Consider the following 12953-nt stretch of genomic DNA (forward strand, 5'->3'; position numbering starts at 1 on the left):
GCAAGTGCTCTACCACTGAGCCACAACTCCAGCCCTTATTTACATTAAATTTTAAATGGCTACAAAACACTGCAATATGTGTAAGAACTATAATAATCATACTACTAATAACAACTTGTAACATTTATTGTGCATATACTAAGTATCAGGTAATATTTTAAGTGTGTTTCTTATTTTAATTTAATTAACCCCCATGATCAGCCTAGGTGGTAGCTATTATTATCATGATTTTACAGAGGGGGAAACTGAGACATGGACAGGTCAAGTCACTTTCCTGGGGCCATAAAATTAATAAGTGGCAGAGCTAGAATCTGAACTTAAACTGTCTAGCTCCAAAGTCGAGATACACACATACTACCTCAGTTTGTTTATACCACTTAGATTGGATAGGCTGTGTTCTGGGATTTACAAGACTATTTATCCTGTCTTATCTGTTGTTTTTGTGGATTTTTACATTATGAAGATTTCAAATATTTAGAAATGTACAGAGATTGCTATAATAAATAGCCACATTTCCAAGTACCACCCAGAATTAGCACGTTTGATATTTTTATGCATGCTTTGTGCATTTTTCTCCACAAATAGAAATAATATGCTTTGTGTCCAGTCCCCTGCCCCTCAAGATGCAACCTATATCATGAATGGGATGTGCATACTTTCCATATTCTTATATTTGTAACAAAAAACACACGCAGGTCATTCATACATTTCTGTTCATTCATACGTTTGTGGCTCAGTGGTTAATCATCTCTGAGCTCAATGAGTTTTATAATATATCCTACTGCATTTCCAATCAGAATTTTCAAAGCAATTTTCTAATATAGAAAATTCTCAACTTCTATTTTTTTTTTACTTCAACTTTTTTTTTTTTAACATTGGGGATTGAATCCAGGGGCATTTTACCACTGAGCTACATCCCCAGCCCTTTTGTTATGTTTTATTTAGAGACAGGGTCTCCATAAGTTGCTTAGGGCCTCTCTAAGTTGCTGAGGCTAGATTTGAACTTGTGATCTTCCTGCCTCAGGCTCCCAAGTTGCTGGAATTTCAAGGTGAACACCATTATGCCTGTCTATTTTTTTTAAAATATAAACTTGCAAAAAAGGAAAGGATGTTAAAGAATGTTCTGCTATAGAAGAAATGGGAAAGGGGATAAGTAAGTCATCAAGCATTTTACAAGACAACAATGATTGAAAGTGTGTTCTTGACAAACAGAACAGTATAGAAAGACCAGAAACAACAAGACCGTCTATCAAATCATCATATATGTGTAATCTTCCAAAACAAGGAGCTAAAGAAAGACTATTTAATAAATGTCTTTGAGAAAACTGCAGAATGGCGCTATTTGGAGCTAGACCACTTATTAGACACCAAAATAAATTCAAGCTCAAGAGTTAAGGATGTGTGCGTTTATATAAATTTAATGTACTACATATCTGATGTGTGTATATATATATATACATGTATAAATATTATATGAATATATATAATATACTTATAAGGAAAAACTATCAGAAAATTAAAGACTACCCCTTGTGAGGTGAAATAAAATTCTCATAAGTGATAGAAGAAAATCTCTAAGGAAAAAAGTCCAGGTTTATTTGAGTGAGTGTCAAATGCCAAACTTCTTTAAAATAAAGAGTGACCAATGTTTAAAAGACATCTTTTTGACTTCAGGGTATAAAGAGTTAAGCCCTCTAAACTACAGATCGGGTTTCCTGCTTCAGCCTATGAGAAAATAGCCATCATTCTAAGTCCTGCCCAGTGACAGGAAATTCTGTCATCAGACAGAATATCCATTCAGTGATCATAATGAAGACTAGGAATATTTTTTTTAAAAAAGTAATAATACAGCCACATGCAGTGGCACACATCTGTAATCCCAGTGGCTTGGGAGGCTGAGGCAGGAGAATTGCAAGTTTGAGGCCAGCCTCAGCAACTTAGCGAAGCCCTAAGCAACTTAGCAAGATCCTGTCCCAAAATAAAAAAATAAATAAATAAGGGCTGGGGAGGTGGCTCAGTGGTTAAGTGCCCCTGAGCTCAATCCCTGGTACCAAAATAATAATACTAATAATACAAAATAAAAAGATAATACACATAATGAATGATAGCCAAGCTCAGACAGAATAGAAAGTAAAATGGCCTTCATTCCCCTTATCTCCAGCCCCCATCCTGGCTAGGTGTTTGTTCACTTGGATCAGAAATTCATATCCAGACATCCCTACTGTTCTCATTTGGGCATATCTCCCAGAAAAATAAAAACCAAAAGTAGTGAGTAGAAAGTAAATGATGACAAATGAATATCAAGCAGAGAGGCCTTTCTTGATTAGCTGATCTAAAATAGAGATGACTAATCCTTAATCATCCTTATTCTACTTTGTTCTTTCTCAGAGCATTTATCACAGCCTACTGATATTATATTACATACTTATTTTTACTTGTTTATTTTGGTATTCCACTCTCAAACTGAAATATAAGCCCTATGAGATCAGAGATCTTGTCTGCCTCATTCATCTGGTCTCTAGTGCCTGGCACATAGTAGGTGTTCAATAAACATTTGTTTAATAAATTAATTACTGCCAAAACTTTAAAATGCAAGTCATGATATTCATATCATAAAAAGTTGAATTAAAGGAAAAAGAAATGAATAAGACAAAGAAGGACACTATAATGTTAATGACTATAACACATGTAATATATGATGAAGATCTAAGTACCCTGAATCTTCTTTTCATTTTCTTTTTTTCTTGTCCTTCTTTCTTTTCCATTATTGTAGTACTGAAAATTGAATAATGCGGGGGTGTTCTACCACTGAGTTACATACCAGCCCTTTTTTTGTTTTTAATTTTGATACAGGGTCTCACTAAGTTGCCAAGGCTGACCTTGAACTTGCAATCCTCCTGCCTTCCAAGTTGCTGGGATTATAGGTGTGCACCTGTGCATGGCAATATTCTGAATCTTTAAAAAAAAAAGATTATTTTTAAAGAGAGAAGAAAGACTAAAAACAGCGTCAAAATTCATAAAGCAAGGCTGGAGTGTAGCTCAGTGGTAAAGCACTTGCCTAACATGTGCAAGCCTCTGGGTTCCATCCCCAGCACCTCACAGACAAAAAAATCATAAAGTAAAATCTATATAAAATGCTAAAATATTAAAAAGCAGAAACAAAATGTAAGATGGTTCTATTTAAAACAGACCACAACAGTCAAAAATCAAGATAATGGAAAAATCTAAATTTCTTCATATGCTAAAAGCAAAGACTATAAGTTTTTTCCAAAGGCCCATGGAATACTTTTTAAATTGATGTATATTGAATGAGAAGGTGGAAGTAGTACAGGTCATATTCTCTAATCACAATACAGTAACACTGGAAATTACTAACACGACACATGTGAAAGTAAAAAAATCTCCAACGTATAGAAAGTAAACAAGAAAAAAAAACCTTCCACTTCAATCAAAGAGGAAATGTAATATGAAATTGCAAAATGCTTATAAGGTAACATTAACAAAAATATCTAAAGCTGAAGGATATGGTGAACTAAACGGTAGTCTAAGGAAAGTCTGTAGCCTTCAATACTTGTATTAATACATAATAACAAATTAAAATAAATGAATTAAGTATTCAACAAAAGTAGTTAGGAAAATCTCAAAAATAAAGCTAAATCAAGCAGAAAGATAATAAAACTAATGGCAGAAATAATACACAGCAAAAGACATGAACTAATAATGAAAGCCCAAAGCCAGTTCTTCAAAAGAAAATATAAAACAGGAAAAAAATTGTTAATCTAATTTTAAGAAACCCAAACACCCAAAATGTAAAATGGAGAAATTACCACAATTATAGAGTAAATGAAAGAATAAGTGAATACTTTATAAAAACTTAGATTGAGTTTCTAGACAAACAAAAATTACCAATACTGATAGAAGAAAAGAATATCTAAACCCATCAGTTATTGTAGAAAATATTGATAAATTTGACCCCCCCAAAAATAGCACTTTTATTAATTCTACCAATTTCCCCAGAACACATACAATATAAAAATTATATTATATACTTTCTAGACCCTGGAATCTTGAGAACAGAGGAGACAGGTTCCTGTATAATATTCCTGGTTTAACATAGCCAAACCCAACAACTACAAAATATATAAAGGAAAACTAGAGACCAATCTCATCTAAGAACATTGATGTAAAATTCTTAAAATACAGCAGAGATTGCAGGAGGATGTTAAGAATATAATGTATCATAAAATATAAAGCTCATCCTAGAAATAAAAGACTGCTTCTGTACTAGAAAACCTATTCATATAAATGACAACATTGATAAATCAAAGGATAAAAGACATAAAACAATCTCCCTAATCCAAAAATATATTTCAGGACAATTCAATACTCTTCCAGATTAAGAAAAAAACCTAATAGGAAAATAAGGCTATTTCCTTAACACCATCATTATCATTATACATTTTTTGTAAATATTTTTTAGTTGTAATTGGACACATTACCTTGATTTTATTTATTTATTTTTATATGGTGCTGAGGATTGAACCCAGTGCCTCACATATGCAAGGCAAGCACTCTACCACTGAGCCAAAACTCTAGCCCCTCTTTATACATTTTTTAAAGACAAAAGTCAACATTGTACTTAATGGCAAACTACTAGATACATTCCCATTAAAATGGGAACAAGGCCAAAGTTCCCACTTTTCCCACGAGTATTTATATTATTCTGAAAGTACTAGATATGCAATATAAAATAATAAATAAGTAAACATTGGAAGAAGGGCTATGTTATTATTATGTATAAATTATAAGATTGTTTACCTGGAAGTTTCATGAGAAACAATTCCAAAACCAATACCAATAATAAGAAAATTCAGTAAGGTGTCAGTGTATAAAATTAATCTATAGAAATCAACAACTTTCTTATATGTGCAGCAATCAGAAAATATACTAGAGGGAAAGATCACATTTACTACAGCAATTGAAAAGATAAAATGCCTAGTAATAAACCTAAACAAGAAATATGCAGGAACTATATGCAGAAAACTCTACATCTCTGTGGAGGGACGTAAAATAAGATATACATAAATGAAATAACATACCCTTTCCTAGCAATATGATTTTATATTGTAAAGATGTTACCTCTACCTAATAATCTATAAACTTAAGAGAAACCCAATAAAATTGTCAACAGATTACATTTTGGAACATCATTCTAAATTTCATATGGGAAAATAAAGTTGTGAGAACAGCCAGAAACAGTTGAAAAAATAGTGATGGAGAGAACAAGCCCTACCTAAAATACGTTCTAAAGTTACAGTGAATAAGGCAGTCTCATAAATAGAAAGATATAGCTATGGAATAACACACAGACCCCAGAACTTGGAAGTAAACCCAGATATATTTGGGAAGTTAGAGAAACTTCCCAATAAAACTTGTGATAAAGGAAGCACTTCAAATAGTGGGGGAAAGATGGATTAGGCAATATTATTTTGAAACAACTGGGTAACCATTGGGAGCCAAAATAAGGTGGAATCCTCTTATTACTCTTTACAACAAAATAGAGTTCAGATCATTGAGTCTCAAATGTTAAAAAAAAAAAAGTCACCATGAAGTTTCTAGAAGAAAAGAAAAACCATGGGAAAACTTTAAAATTATCTTGGCAGGATAAGCTGTGAGACACCAAATAAAGAGGCAATAATGGAAAGTTGATAGATTAGACCTCTTAAAAATTAAAAATTGATGTTCAGAAAAGTATCATGAACAAACTGAAAAGGGGATGATACACTGGGAAAAATATTTATAACATATACAAGAGGAAGTGCCCTTACAGTGTGAAACACACTTAACAATCCATAAAAGGAACCAACAACTCAGTAGGGAAATAGTTCATGGAAAAATGAGGACGACTTATAAACATATCAAAGGTATTCAATTTCACTTCAAGAAATACAAATACAAACAATAATGAAACATTTTTAATAAAAAATAAAGAATTGAGGGCTGGGGTTATGGCTCAGCTGTAAAGCACTTGCCTTGCATGTGTGAGGCTCTGGGTTCGATCCTTAGCACCACATAAAAATAAATAAACAAAATAAAGCTATAAAAAATAAAGAATTGATAAGGAAACACGTGATCTCCTACATCACCCTTGGGAGTCTAAACTGGTGTAGTCTCGGTGAAGCACACTTTGGTAGGCAAAATGTGTGTAACCTTTCAACCAGCAATTCAACCATGAAGGATTTATCCTACAGATGTATTTTAACATGAACACAGAGAGATATTCATAAGGTTATCCACTGTAGCTTTCTGTGTGCTCACAAGAGACTAGAAACATTCAAAATGCCTTTTTAAAAGGGAGGGCTCCATCTGACCTCCCTGATAGAAGAGGCACTAGAAGAAAGCCAAGGAAAAGATTAAACCCTTGGTAATCCAGGAGTGCACCATTAGAAAGCTCAGGTGACCCCACGTCAGGGTGAGGGAATGACCTATATGCATTATATTATAGGTGTCCATTGGATTAGACAAAGAGGAATGAAGGGAAGGGAGGGGGAGGGGAATAGGAAGGACAGTAGAGTGAATCAGACAGAATTTTCCTAGCCTTGTATTTGAATACATGACCAGGGTAATTGCATCAGGTACAACCACAAGAATGGGATCCTAGTTAGCATAATTTATACTTCTTGTGTCTGTAATATGACAAAATAAACACTACTGTCATATGTATCTCAAAAGAACAAATAAAAAGAAAAAAGAACTAGTTAAATAATATAGGGAATACCTGAATATGAAATGCTACATAACTATTAAAATAAGGCAGTGGATCTATATGTGACTTATGGAACCATCTACAGAACTATCACCAAAATGAAAAAGCAACATGTAGCAGAGATATGTCAAGATCATTGTACTGTCTAGTGTAACTAATTAAAACAAATTTAAAAAGCCCCCAAAACAAACAAACAAACAAAAAACATGTAGCAGAGAAAACAATGTGTGGTATGAATGTGCAGCTAATTTTAGGAGTGCTGCCCCCAGATGTTGCTCTTGGAAAAGAGAATCTGGTGGGACTAGGCATACTGGGCATTCCCCCACCCTGACGTGTGGTCATCTGACCTTTCTGATGGTGCACCCCTGGGTTACCAAGGGTTTAATCTTTTCCTTAGCATTCTTCCAATGCCCCTTCTATCAGGAAAATAAAGAGCTTTGGGAAGATGGTTGATGTGGGGACATTTGATAGAGCCATCCATCCATCCATGGGAAAGGCCAATTAATGTGAAAACTAGGACCTAAGAGGCCAAAGATTTCTTCTGGATTTACATAAAAATGAAGACATCTTCCCACCCTACTCCAGCTCTAAATCACCTCCAGCCTTATTTTTCAAACTAGGTCCCAACCACTGTTTTTGTTGTTGTTGTTGTTGTTGTTTGTTTGTTTGGCCAGGTTCTTGATTTTCTAGTCTATAGCAAGTTTTTACAGAATCTTAATAATTACTTTTCTCATATTTCTTGCATTTAAATACATTAGGATATTTTTACCTATAAGAAATTGATAAATAAACTACCATCATATGTTGAGGTTCATGTTCAGAAAATTCTTTCTGGGATCAGAGCATGTTCCAAAAGTTGGAAACTATTGGTCTGGGTTAGCAGTTCCTAATCTAAGTGACTCCTAATCATTTGCCTAGAAAGATTGTTTAAAATGAAAATAAATGGGCCCCATCCCTTGAAATTGGGATTTTTAAACCTCTGTAGTGGGCCCTGGAATTCTGCATCTTAGAGAATTAACACATAGGATTCTAACATAAGTGGTTCAGGGACCATATTCTGGAAATACATGTTGATCTGGCCCAGATGATCTCATTAGGGTGGTCCTTCCCCTTCCTGGAATCCTACTTTCTTCTGCCATCCTGTTCTGCATGTCTCTGCAATGTTGAGGCTGGCCCTACTCAGACAAGTGAAAGGGAGAGCGTTACTTTTAACTTTAGGGTTGACACTGATTATAGTAATTTTCAGGTTGCCTTATTAGAGCCCCGTGTCTCCAAAAACATCACACTGCCATAAATCGGGGTATCAGATGTCCCTAGAAAGGCACATTGTTTTCTTTCAACTGATTTTGAAAAGGGTCAGTTTTATATACCACTGACACAGTGGTAATTACCTAAACAAGACACCTTTGAATCTCTAGCCCAATGGATCTTCTTAAGCTGAAACTTGATTTTTATTATCTCTCTCTTTTTAGTAGGTAAGAAGAGTGAACAAATGAGTCTATGGATAAAATCCTTGCTAATGTGGGCCTCCTGACTAGGCAGAGCTGGGAGCTGAGGTCTCCCAGTTTCTTAAATATTGAGCAGGGTTGAATATTAACCAGGGAGCAGTGCGTTACAACTTCCTTAACAGAAGCAACGAGTGGGCTTGAAGCATAGAGCTGTAAAGATTACAATTTGCACAACCATAGGCCATGGACTTCCCTCTAATAATAAAGATTGTACTGTCATTTATTAGGCACCTTGCTATGTACCCAGCATCATTTCGAGGTCTTTTTATAGAGTTAATCCTCAAGGCAGTTCTGTATTTTACTGAAACAGAAATAAGTACCTTGCTCAAGGTCATGCAGCTTTTGAGTTATGGAACCAGATTTTAAAATTCTACTGGAATTCAAACTCCAGTCACTCTGACAAAGTGTCCTTTCTGCAGGACTTTGACCCACAGGCTTCCATTGGCATGCATTAGGTTCAAGCCAAGGGCATCAGCCTATGGAGGTTCCACTTTGAAATGCTAAGGACTCCTAAATACACAAAAATTGACAAATTGACAACACTTTGGAACCGAATAAGGTTATTCTCCCTGGAATGGAAGGCAGAGAGTTTCATTGAAAGGCAGGCACTGTGGTTTCTTCCTTCTTACTATGTGTGGAAAACTGTGTTAGACACTTCCATGCATGTATTTCAATTAATCTTTACAACAACCCATTGAAGTAGGTTCCACGATTGGGGTACTCCAGTAGGTGCCATTATTGCCAGTTTGCAGATGAGAATTGTTAGGCTCAGAAAGGGTAAATCATTTTCTCAGTAGGTAAGAAGCAGTAGTTTCCAGACTGGAACTTGCCTTGTCTGGCTCTGAGGGAAAATCCCACTGAAGCAAGAACTCCTGGGGTGGAGCAAAAAGGTACTTGCTCCATTAATCCCCAGGTGTCCATGAAGACTTCAGCTCCTCCCTGAACAAAGGGGAAGAAGCATGAAAGATAAATAGGAGAAAGGGCTTTGTTGACACCAGCAAAGAGTCTACATCTCAAAAACAAAAGCAGATTGCCTGCCAAGGCTTGGGCTGTTCTCTTCCTCTTGGCACAGGCTTCATTTTCTTCTGATGAATAGATTTTCCCCTTCTGTTAAAATATTTTTTTGGCCTAATAGTAATTGAAAATGAAAACCAATATTTGCAGAGACTAAAAAAAAAAAATCTCCTCCTGCCTCTTCCTTGCCCCCTTTGAAGTTTTCTTGTTTGGAAATTTTATTTTTAAACCACAATAGCTTGGCATTCCTGGATTTCAGTAGCAAGAGCACAGAGGGCCAGTCCCTCTTGCCTTTTCCTTCTCTCAGCAGTCCAAAGATAAGACTGCTCCAAGAGAAACAGCCACTCCCAGGTTAATGCTGAAGGAAATATTTGTAAGATTCAGGAAGTGAGACACAAGGAGGCTACACAAAGAGGGGAGGAGGACCCAGAGAGCTTATTGCTGTCATCTCTCTTCGCCCCTGGGTTCACAGAACTTCCAGTAAGGAATGATGAGTCTGGCAACAATAAATACAAGTGGCAGATTCTCCCTGAGCATTTTCCTGTCCTCAAGAGATTGGTGCAAAGTGCTCTTTAAGAGACCACAGAGGTCTTTGCTTTATTGGACATTTTCCAGGTGAAGATTAGCTCCCCATTCCCCAGTGACCCTCATCACTATTTGTCATCAAAGTATCCATACAGATAAAGTTACTAGGATAGAGAGTAAACATGCTTCTTTGTGAATAATGGTACCAAAAGGCAAACTATCTGCAAACTACTGCTGATGATGGAAGTAAAGAAAAATGGAAAAGTTGAAGAAAGTGATGGTTCTGAGCCAGAGAATAAAATGGTTATTGGCATGTGGGGGTGGAGGGTACCATATCAAAGCGGTGGTAACAAATTTGGAGTTTCACAAAGGTCTAGTGAGGTACCACCTCAGAAATGTCAAAGTTCACGTGGATTTAGATAAATAGAGGTGCTGATTGATGGGAGAATTCTAGCAAAGTGCACTCTTGCTAGCAGTGAGATCAAGCATGTCTGGTAAGTAACACTGTCTATCATTGGTTTGGGGATTTTTTTTACAAAGCCCTTAATCTCTAACTTCCCAGGCCTAAATTGAACCAAGGAAGACTGTTCTTCTTCAGATTTTCTTTTTTATTAGGATTCTCAGCTTCTTGACATGTCCCTAAAGAACATCATGTGCATTCCAGGCCAGCTATTTATATTTTATCAGATTTTTTCCTGAAGCTACTATCAGATTCAACATGTGCTTTAGGATTTAGCTTTTGGGGGTTAAATATGATTACAAATATCTATTTCTGTGTAAGACCCTATATTTGTATAACCACCACTATTAATGGGTCTTCTATCATGATGCTATTAGTGGCATCATGATAGCATATTAGATTGGCAAGCCTTTTCTATGATCAAAAAATGGCACTGCTAAGAACATCTTTAAAGAAATTATTTTTCTCTTTTAATTGATTTCTTTAAGGGTAAAAGTAGGGGAAAATATTATAACACTTGTTACATGTTTCCAGATCACCCTATAGGAAAGCACAACCTGTTTCCTCACAGCCTTGCCAAGGAAGGGTTTTATAATTTCTATTTATCATTTCTATTAATTGTTGATCATTTAATGAGAAGGTCATGGTACCTTGAAATTGCTTTGTATTTGCACTATTTTAATTGCTACAGGGGTTGTACTTTTCCATTCGATGATTTTACTGCCTTTATTTCCTCACATGTCAATTGACTGTTTATTTTCCTTGCCCACTCATGAATCCAAATCTTCAACCCAACCTTCTATATCTATAGCCATTCTTTATGCTTTGGGGACAGGCAATTGTTATCAGTGACATTGATCTCAGACATTTTCCTCATTCTGCTGGTTAGCTTTTTATTTTATTGTTCAAAGGTTTTGGTTTTTTTGAGCTTTTATATATATTTTTATATATTTGAACCCATCCATCTTGTCTCTGATGATATCCTTCATTTAACAGACACAAAGTTAACTTCCATCCACAGCTGGAATAAATAACTATTCCACTGGTAGACCTTCTGGACAGTATGTGCTATGGATCTAACTAAGGCAAGTGCTATTTAAATTATTTATTCTCCATATTGATCTATAAAATTTCCAAAATTTATGAAAGAAAGAGTGATTGCTTTCTCACATTTAGCATTGCATCCACTGTGTTTTATATTCTTAAAATAGCTCAAATCTATTTCTAGAATTATCTTTTTATTTTACTATTTGACTTTTTAACCCAGTACAATATGTTTTTTTGACCACTGTCACTTTATGATAGGGTTTAAAACTTGAGATGGTAAGTCTACCATCATTACCTTTGGTATTCTGGCCCACTCCATCCAGATAAATGGCACTATGAGTTTGACAAATCTATAAAGTATCACATGGTGATTCTAATGTTAGTGCATTACATCTATATATTAATATAGGGAGGATTGTATCATTACTATATTTAGTCTTCCCAAAATGAAGCAAAGTATAGTTATGTGTTTACTTATATTGTTATTTATCCAATTAGATTTTTTTTTAAAAAATTCTTTTGTAGTTGTAAATGGACAGAATGCTTTTATTTGTTTATTTTTATGTGGTACTGAGGATGGAACCCAGTGCCTCACACATGCTAGGCAAGCACTCTGCCACTGAGCTACAGCCCCAGCCTGAACATTAGATTTTCATAATTTTCCTTGAAAAAGTTTTGTGTGCCCAATGTTATATTAATACCCAAGTATTTAAATTCACTTTGTCATATTTGTGATGTTTTTTGTGCTTCTATAGGTTGGTTACCTTCTTCTCAGGTGATAAAGGAATCCTGGGAAGTGTACTCTTCCTAATGAAATCGGATTCAAATCTGAATTATCCATTTTCTTTTAATCAATCAGTAAATAATAAATATGTACTCTATATTCCACACTTGCTCATGATTTAGTATGACAAAAGGGACAAAGAGAACCCTCGACTGAGAACTGAAAAGAAAACTAGGCAGAGTTCTAGTTTTGTCACGTACTTGCTGTATAAACCCAAAAGTAATGGACTGTGGAGTCAGATGCCTGATTGACCTTGGGAAAGTGATAATTATCTATTTGTGAGTCAGTATTCTCAACTGAAATACTGGATCAATAAACAGTAACTATCTCATGGGGATAAATAATAAATAATTCATATAAAATATATATGACAGTGTCTGACACATAACAAACACTCTATAAATGTTAGCTATTATATTTGTTCTTGTTGTTAATAATATAATAATATCTTTCCCAAGACTGAGTTTCCTCATAAGTACAATGGGAAAAATAAGGCTTAACTTCACAATGCTGTAAGGATTAACTGTGTCCTACGAATATAAAAAACACCCTACACGTTTTAATGTTCTTTGCAAAGTGTGAAAAAAAAGGAAATGGAAAGAATCACAGCAGGCAATCATAGGTAGAGAAAACCAAGAGAAGTAATCCAAAGAATAATTTCTTTGGGCTTTTAAACACATATACTTATATAACTTTTTCTCCCAGTAAATCTACTCACCACATTTTCCCCTCCTGCTAATATCAAAATGATTTTGCATTCTCTGCACACAAACCAAATAACAGTGGAGAGAGACAACCAAGAGTGTAATACCTGGAATTATCAATTCATTGCAGGCTTCTAGGCAGAGA

General features: G+C 35.1%; 1 protein-coding gene across 4 annotated transcripts in view; it reads right to left on the bottom strand.

Moving 5' to 3' along the window:
- Nucleotides 1-12953, bottom strand: part of Shroom4 (shroom family member 4) — a 208701-nt gene that overhangs the window by 16177 nt on the left and 179571 nt on the right. The window lies entirely within an intron of this gene.

Source organism: Ictidomys tridecemlineatus, chromosome X (assembly GCF_052094955.1).
Source record: "Ictidomys tridecemlineatus isolate mIctTri1 chromosome X, mIctTri1.hap1, whole genome shotgun sequence".
Lineage (NCBI taxonomy): Eukaryota > Metazoa > Chordata > Mammalia > Rodentia > Sciuridae > Ictidomys > Ictidomys tridecemlineatus.